The following is an 8835-nucleotide window of genomic DNA, read 5'->3' as shown; positions in this document are numbered from 1 at the left end:
GCATGTGGTGCTGGGGGATTGAACCACGGTCTCTGTGCTTTAGCTTAGCTTGTTCTAGGTAGGTGCTTTAGACCACTGAGCCATCTCACCAGCCCGAGCAGCACAATTTGTGATAGCCAAATCTTGGAAACAACCAAGATGCCCACCACCTGAGGAATGGATGAAAAAGATGTGGTATTTTTATACAATGGAGTATTACTCAGCTATAAAGAATGATAAACTCAAAGCCTTTCTATTGAAATGGATGTCACTTAAAGATATACTCATAAGTGCAATAAATCAGACACACATGTATAAGTATCATATAGTTTCCCTAGTATAAGAACTCAAAAGAAGAAATACAAATAGAAAGGTATAATACAACTAAAAGGAAAGCAAGAACTTGAGGACAATGAAAAGAGAGCAAGGAGAAGAGCTAGGAAACATGACGGGGGCAAGCCATACAGTTATATGTAGAAGATGAGTAAGGCAATGATCATGAGAACCTTCAGAAGGTTTTTTTGAATCTAGCAGTTAATTGGAAGGATTCTCACCCTGACTATATATACTGACACCTGTGAACTAAGCAACTGTACTAAAGATGGCAATTTATAATAGTAGGTTCATGCTTGCAGTGCGTCATTCTGGTCTTCTGAATATGAGCTGCTTGTCGTGACATGCCAGTTGCTGCCATGCTGTCTCTCGGGTAGATAACTGTTCAAACAGAAGGGGGTGGTGAATGAAGGCAGGAGACAGGAAAAGGAATGCTGCAGGACTGTCTTGCTTCATGGTTGTATATGGTTAGATTTCTGGACTTATGTGTAAACATAAGAAGTATATAATTCTTTATGCCTATTTTCAAAATATATTTTAATTTTAAATTTTTTTCATCATATTCTGTAGGGACTTAAAGTTCAACATATCAATACTTGACGAAAAATACCTGTTTCATGTTATGCCTAAGATGTCTGATATTCAGACAGATAGTGAGGTCAAGTTTAATATCCTTGATTGTATGGTAATAACAATAAGCTTCTCTTCTGGAGGGTTAACAACCTAAGTTTGCAGACCAAAATTAGAGAAAAAGGAGGACCACAAGGAAAGCCAATATTTTGGCCCTAGCCTTCCAAGGTCAATTAAGACTCAGGACATATGAGAATTTGCATTGTAACATCATGCAACTCAGTAGTGTCCCAAATTTTCTGATCAAGGAGATTATGGGGCCAAAGAGGAAAGTGATCAATGATGTAGAGTGTGCCTAAGGAGAGTCACATGGAGAGAAAACATTCTCTCAGGTCTTCACAGAGAGCACATTGGCCAAGCAATGGCCGTGACTCATCCACATGGCTGACACTGACAAAGGATCTACAATCTGAGGTACAGGATCTCAGGATAAATCCTGAGGGGATTTCACTGACCTTATCAGATCCAAAAGCTACAACTCTTGTTGCATACATCTTGCTTTATCTTGGTCTTAACCATCCAGCAGAAAAGTATAAAAACAAAGTATAAGAAGTAAAGCCATGGTGTTATGTTGAGCTGTAGGGCACTGAGGTCAACAATTTCTGACATTGCCAATGAAGTAGAAGACCCAATACTATTATGGACTACTGGACTCTTCTAGAATATTCTGCTGAGTTAACACACCTATAATATTCAAGTGATGGACCTAAACAAAAAAGGGGATAGAGATGAATGTCCATTTTGTATCTGTGTATTCAAAATGGTTAGGATAGATATATAGTTACATTGTCTTAATGAATAGAGGGATTTGTTCTAATAGTGTTTGTAAATAGGATATCATGTCTGCATCTTGTATAGCAAATAACCACTAGGAAGAGAGTGCAATGTGTTAATTATTGAAACTGTCCTACCAATTTGGTTTGAAATTGTCTCATTGGTATTTGTTTCTCAATAAAATTATGGAAAAAAATGTGATTCAAGCCAAAATACATAAATTAATTATTTATAATAAAAACAAAAATGGGCTAGGAACATAGCTCAGTGGCAGGCACTGGATTCAATCCCTAGCACCACCAGAAGAAGAACAAGAAGAACAAGGAGGAGAAGGAGGACAAGGAGGAGGAGGAGGAGGAGGAGGAGGAGAAAGAGAAGGAGAAGGAGAAGGAGAAGGGGAAGGAGAGGGAGAAGGAGAAGAAGAAGAGGAGGAGGAAGAGGAGGAGGAAAGAAAAAAATATATATATATATGAAGATCAACAAAACAAAATTGTAAGGAAAGCAGACTATAGAATAGTATCTTACATGAGGGCTCATAAAAAATTTAAGCAAAATGAATCAAGAATGTATAGATAAGAACTAGGCAAATGCCTATAATCCTAGCTATTTGGAGGCTGAGGCAAATGGATCTTAAGTTTGCAGACAGCCCAGGCAACTTAGTGAGATCTTGTTTCAGAATAATAAAGAAAGTACTGGAGGAGGAACACAGGGGCAGAGCACCCTGGATTTGATTCCCACAACCACAAAATGGGTGTGTGTGTATAGGTTTGTGGTAAACACTAGCATAATATGCATGAGTACACACACATACACACACATCCCACAGACAGAGCTAAAGGATATATAATATAAACACAATATATTTTGCCTGAGTGAAATTTAGCACAAAAAATGCAAGTTTTGCTTCACACTAGAAAATCAGTGTAATAGTGTTAAGTGTAACTTAACAATAGAAAATTACTGCATATCTATAGAATTTTTCAAAACCTAAAATAATTCAATAGATGAAGATGAGACATTTGACCAAATTAAACTGCCACACATAATACTTCTTAGTAAATAGTCAGGTACCTCTTCAATGTGCTAAAAGACAACTACCAAAAAAAAGTACAGTAGCTAAAAATCATACTTAGGGTAAAAAATTGAACACTTTCCCAATAAAATCATGAACAAGACAATGATATCCTCTTTTACTACTTTAATACTGACCCATGTAATAAAGAAAAGAAGTAATAAAAGGGAGTAAGCATGGTGGTGCATGCTTACAATCCTAGTACTTGGGAAGCTGAGTCAAAAGGATTGTGAATAAAGCAGGAGAACTGTGCTTTCTAGGTCAGCCTATCAAAAGTGAGTTCAGTGCTGGCTTGCAGTATACATTGAAACCTTATCTCTGAGAAAGACAGAGAAAGAGAGGGCGGGGAGAAAGAGAAAAGCACAAAGGAAAAAGACAGATGAAGGAAGGAAGGAGGGAAGGAAGGAAAAGAAAAGAAGAGAAGAGAAGAGAAGAGAAGAGAAGAGAAAAGAAAAGAAAACTATTCTTGTGTACAAAAACTACTGACCTATGTGGAAAATCCTATGGGTCTGTTAGAATTTATCAGGTTCAGTAAGATTAGCAAAGTCACCAAAAAAAAGGTAAATGCACAAAACTCAACTATAGTTCTATAGTCTATCACCTAAAATAATCAGAAATTGATATGAAAATTTACAGCAGTATCCAAATAAATATTTAGGGATAAATTTAACAAAGTGGGTGTAAGATCATACATTAAAAACTGAAACTGCTGAAAACTATGTAAGATTTAAATTAATGAAAAGGATAAAAAGAACAATGCTCAGAAGACTCACTCATGGTAGGATGGTAATTCTTTCCAAATATACTTACACATCAATAAAACTCCCAACAGAAAAAAAAAGTTCATCATTTTTGTAGAAACTTACAGGCTGACTTTTTTTTTTTTTTTTTTTTGGAAAAGTAATGATCGTTGTTTTTGGTTTGTTTTGTTTTTTTTTTCCGAGTGTATGTTTTTTTTTTTGGCGGCACCAAGGATTGAACTCAGGCCTTTGCGCTTGCCAGGGAAGCGCTTATTCCACTGAGCCATCTCCCTGGCCCAGGCTGATTGTAACATTTGTACAAAAATTTAAAAGACTAAGTAAACCAAAACAACATTGACAATGAATAAAACTAGAGGACTTACATTGCTGATTCTAAGATTTACTACAAAGCTTTGAAGCTGCTTGTGAACCTTGGCACTATTTATACTTCAGAGGCCATCTCTTTTCACAGGGGTTGTCCTGCATGCTATTTTAGTTACACAGAAGCACCTCCTCTGTTCCCAGCTGTGACAATCAGAAATATCTCTAAACATTGCCAAAAACTACTTTCCAATGAGAATCACTCAACTGTTTTAAGAAAGACAGTGTAAGCCAGTTAGTCAGCCCAGCAGCTCAGCACCTGCCAGGCAAGCACAAGGTCCTGAGTTCAATTCCCAATACCAAAACAAAAGTGTAGCATCAGCACAAAGAACACAGAACTGAACCTATAATTAGACCTTCACTTACGTCAACTGATATTTGAAACAAGTGCAAATCAATTCTACCAGATTGGATATTTTCAATAAATGACGCTAGAATGATTTGACACTCATATGCATGACAAGTAAATCTCACCCCTCATTTCCATATACAAAAATGAACTAAAATCTTTGTCAAAGACTTAAATTTGAGAACTAAAACCAAAAAACTTCTAGAAAAAAAGGAGAAAACCTTAGAAATTTTGGCAGAGGCAAAACTTTCTTAAATAAGACACAAAACCAAACTATCTTTTAATTAATAAACTGAACACCAAAATATCACACATAATCTGCTCTTTAAATATTATAGTTAAGAAAATAAAGACTACAGTGTAAAAGAAAGTATTTGCAAAAATATATCTGATAAAGGTCTAAAATCCAGCATGAAACAATATGATAATGTGATTTTTTAAAAAATGGGAAAGAGCTGGGGATTTAGTTCAGTGGTAGAACGCTTACCTAGTGAGCTGGAAGTCCTAGGTTCGGTCCTTGGCACGAAAAACAAAAAATAAGCCTCAACTTAAAAATTGGGCAAAGATTCTGGGAAGCTAAGGTGGAGTATCATGTAAATTAACGAGACCCTGTCCCCCCGCAACCCCCCCATAAAAAGGGCTGGGAATAACACTTAGTGTGAAGGTCCTAGGTTCAATCTCTCGTGTGTGTGTGTGTGTGTGTGTGTGTGTGTGTGTGTGTACTGGGGGCTAGGGCAAAAATATAAACAGTCACTTAACCAAAGAAAATATCCTGATAGCAAATAAATAAAAGAAAAGATTTGTAACATTAACAGTCATTATAGAAATGCAAATTAAAGCCACCCCAGCACACAGAATAGCTAGAAAGGGAAGAAAAAACACGTATCTTCCCCAGCCATACCACATGCTGATAAGGACACAGCAACTAGAACATTGCTGGTGGGAATACCAATTTACACAGATATTTTAGGAAACATATTTGGTGACTTTCTATAATATTAAATATAAACTTACCGTATTACCCAGCAATTCCACTTCTAGGTATTCACCTTAGAGAAATGAAAACTTACGTCAACACATAAACATGTGTTTCAGTGTTCACAGCAGCTTTATTCATCATAGCCCACAACTGGAAACAATACAAATGTTCATCAACTCATGAATATATAAACAAACTGTGGTGTACCACACCACAGATACTATTCAATAGTAAAAAAAGTACTAAACACACTAATAAATTGCAAAAGAATTATGCTAATAACAAAAATACAGACATAAATAATACTAGTAAGTTAACAAAAATATTCTGCATATCTAAAATTAATTGCTAGTAGCTTATTTTCAGCCACCTGGGTCACTGGCACTTTATTATCTTTTGTTATTTAATTAATTTATGTATCACATCTCCTTAAATGCTGGGTTTGTGGCCCTTTATAATACTAACAACACACTTGTATATCAGTTCACGGTTTCATCATTCTTGTTCAATAAAACAACTAGAATATTAGTATACAAAATGTAATGGAGTCAAAACGCAATGGGTTCAAATCTCAGCTGAGATTTTTTTTTTTTGTAAGTCATTTAACATACAAAAAATTGAGTTTCCTTATGCATTAAACAGAAAAGCACGGGGTGAAAGGAAAACAGTGTTGGGGACGTAGGAATGGTATGACCAGAGATTCTAAAGCAAAGGAGGCCACACTAAGGACAGAAACCTCCTGAGAAGGCTGGAATGTAGCTCAGTGGTTAAAAAAAAAGGTTCTGGGTTCAACATGCCTAGCATAAAAGAGGAAAGACAAAAGGTGAGTATGGTGGCACATGGTCCAGTTCTTTGGGGGGCTGCAGCAGAGGATACCAAGTCGAAGCCCAGCCTGGGCAACTTGTTGAGATTCTGTTTCAACATTTTAAAAAAAAGGGAAGGGAGGAAATGAATGAGCATCACTCAATACAAAAGTCCTGACTCAACCTCAGCACCACCCGGGAAGGGGTTTCTGATAAACAAAGGGTTGGAAGTTATACTTGACTTTCAAAAGAAAGAAACCGAGAAGAGAAAGTAGGCCTTCAGTTTCTGCTGTTTTGGGTCTTAAACTGGAGATATCAAAAATGTTACCAGAAAAAGCTGGTTTGTGGCAGAAAAAAAAATCATTAAATTTTCAATTTTTGAGACTTCAAAGGAGTCATTTCTATCACTGGGAATGGGACTCCACAAGTATAGAACTGTTTATCTACATATAAAGAATATGGTTTTTCATCTTCTGAATCAATAAATGATTCTTTGTCCAAAAAAATGAACAATTTTAAACCAAAAAAACAAAACAAAACAAAAAAAAACCAAGCTAGTTTTACTCTAATGATGTGGTGTTCCCATCAAAATTCATCTCTTTACGATAGAAATCACAATTTCAAATATTTGGTTTATGTACTTAGCCAAGAATCTACAATTTATGGAAAGACGAATGCCTATAGACCAAAAGCCAGAATCACTCAAAAAAAATCACATTATGGTAGATTCAGAATGCTTTAAGGCTTTGCTGTGTGCCTACCACAGGCCCCAAAGAGCATTATGCTATGTCACATGTTTTATCATTTCCTCCTCAAAGTATTCAATACAAGTGAGCAGATTATTTCTGTGATGGGAAATGAAAAAGTACATGTAATTATAAGATCAAGAGTTTTTATTCTTTGAATAGCCCACATGTATGTACTCAGTACTTATTAAAGGGCAAGCACAGTGCCTGGCACACAGCAATAAATTAAAAAAAAAAAAAAAAAAAGAAGAAGAAGAAGACTCATCTTATCCCATTGGTAGGTTTCATTCTAATAGGGTGATGATGCCCACTAAGTGGAGAATTAAAACGCAGTCCAGTAAGTGCAGAAATGGAACAGTGCAAGGTGCCACAAAGGTATGGAGAAGATGCATTAAACAGAGAGTATAGAGTGTAGGGCCCCCAGGTAAGATGCAGGATTCCCTGTTGGGCATGACAGCACTTCTCAAAATAAAGAAATTATAGAATTTTCAGTTCAATTTTTATTTCAGATAAACAAATAATACTTCTCTAGTGAAAGTATATCCAAAATATGGTCCTGTATCTTATGTGTGCACACATGCTGGGGATCTAACCCAGGGCTTTGTGCAAGATATCTACAGTCCCAGGATTTTTACAAGCTGTATCTGGCCACCCACAGTGTAAAAGATTGTACAAAAGCCTACCAGGGCTTAAGATACTGTGTAGCAGAATAAATGATATATAAGATAAAAATTATATTATTACCACATGTACTCAACAAATCTGAATGCTGAAAAAGTATGGCAGTTGCTTCCATATGGAGACAGCCATGTGACAAGGATCTGAGGCCTCCTGGCAGCAGTCAGGGAGGAACTGAGAGCTCCTGCCAATAACCACGCAAGCGAGCCATCTTGGAAGCACAGCTTCCAGGCCTTGTCCAGCACTCATATAATCACAGCCCTTGCCAACAGCTTAACTACAAACACATGAGACACTGGGAGGCAGATTACTAAGTAAGCCGTTCCTAGATCCTTAGGGATCAGACACCCTGTGCGATTAAATGTTTTATATTATCAAATTTCTGCGTACTGTGTTATGCAGCAAATTAATAATGCTTAGTCCACTAGCAGTCCTGTGTCTCTTGTGAATGAGTCTACACTAGTACCCTAGCATACTCATCACTGGCCAGAAGGAGCGGCAACCCGTGTGACAGGTGGTAAATCCAGGGGCTGCAGCTGGGACTGTCAGTCAATTGTGCCTCCCACTAGGAGATCCAAATGGTACATGTCCATGGCCATCACAGGATTACAAAAGCTTATTAACTACAGCATATCCTTTCTGGAACAAAATAAGATCTTTTTAAAGAAGAAAATTAAAACAAAAATTTTTTTTAGTTGAGCTCACTCACTGGAAAGAACTAAATGAAAACAAAATATAAGTAAGATAAGAAAAATCAGCAGAGCTAAGAAAGCTACAAATTTTAAATTAATCTTGGTTCTTAGCTTGATTTTATACGTGCTAAGAATTGATCAAAAAAATGCACCTGGGTAGATTATTTTATTCTCTCAGAAAAAAATGTCTGGAACCTAAGGATAATGTTCATCGGAGGAGCTGTAAACTGTAGTTAGCTAAATCAGAATTCCTAAGAGTACTTTTGGTGAAACAATTTCAATGTTGTGAATACTATAGATAATTTTATTTCAACAAGTAAGTTTCAAGGTAAAGTGACTACATTTCCAACTATTTCAAGTGAACAGAAAAAATGTCAGCTAAAGATAGTTCCCTCCTTTCCAAAGATATAGGATGATTTGGAAGAGAATACAGTAATAACAGCTACAGAACTAAGTATGGCTGAAGGGAGATGCTAGCTTTCATTTTTAATGAAAGCTAGCATCTCCCTGGGACATGCTACTGAGGTACATGACGTTACAGTACAAGTTCTCATATGTCCTGAGTCTTAATTGACCTTAAAAGACTAGGGCCAAAATGTTGGCTTTCCTTGTAGCCCTCCTTTTTCTCTAATTTTGGTCTGCAAACTTAGGTTGTTAACCATCCAGAAGACAAGCTTAT

The 8835-nt window shown here is 36.5% G+C and overlaps 1 protein-coding gene across 7 annotated transcripts in view; it reads right to left on the bottom strand.

Moving 5' to 3' along the window:
- Nucleotides 1–8835, bottom strand: part of Tfdp2 (transcription factor Dp-2) — a 227714-nt gene that overhangs the window by 128310 nt on the left and 90569 nt on the right. Inside the window, exon 3 of one of the 7 annotated variants that reach the window (XM_004629222.2) lies at nt 5273–5307. The exons of the other annotated variants lie outside the window; for them this stretch is intronic. The gene's annotated coding sequence lies outside the window, so the exon portion shown is untranslated. The remainder of the gene's footprint in view (nt 1–5272; nt 5308–8835) is intronic. 7 annotated transcript variants of the gene reach the window in all.

This window comes from Octodon degus, unplaced genomic scaffold, assembly GCF_000260255.1.
Source record: "Octodon degus isolate 3935 unplaced genomic scaffold, OctDeg1.0 scaffold00028, whole genome shotgun sequence".
NCBI classification, from domain to species: domain Eukaryota; kingdom Metazoa; phylum Chordata; class Mammalia; order Rodentia; family Octodontidae; genus Octodon; species Octodon degus.
Note: the sequence above shows the minus strand (reverse complement) of the source record. Positions and strands in the feature narration are given on the sequence as shown.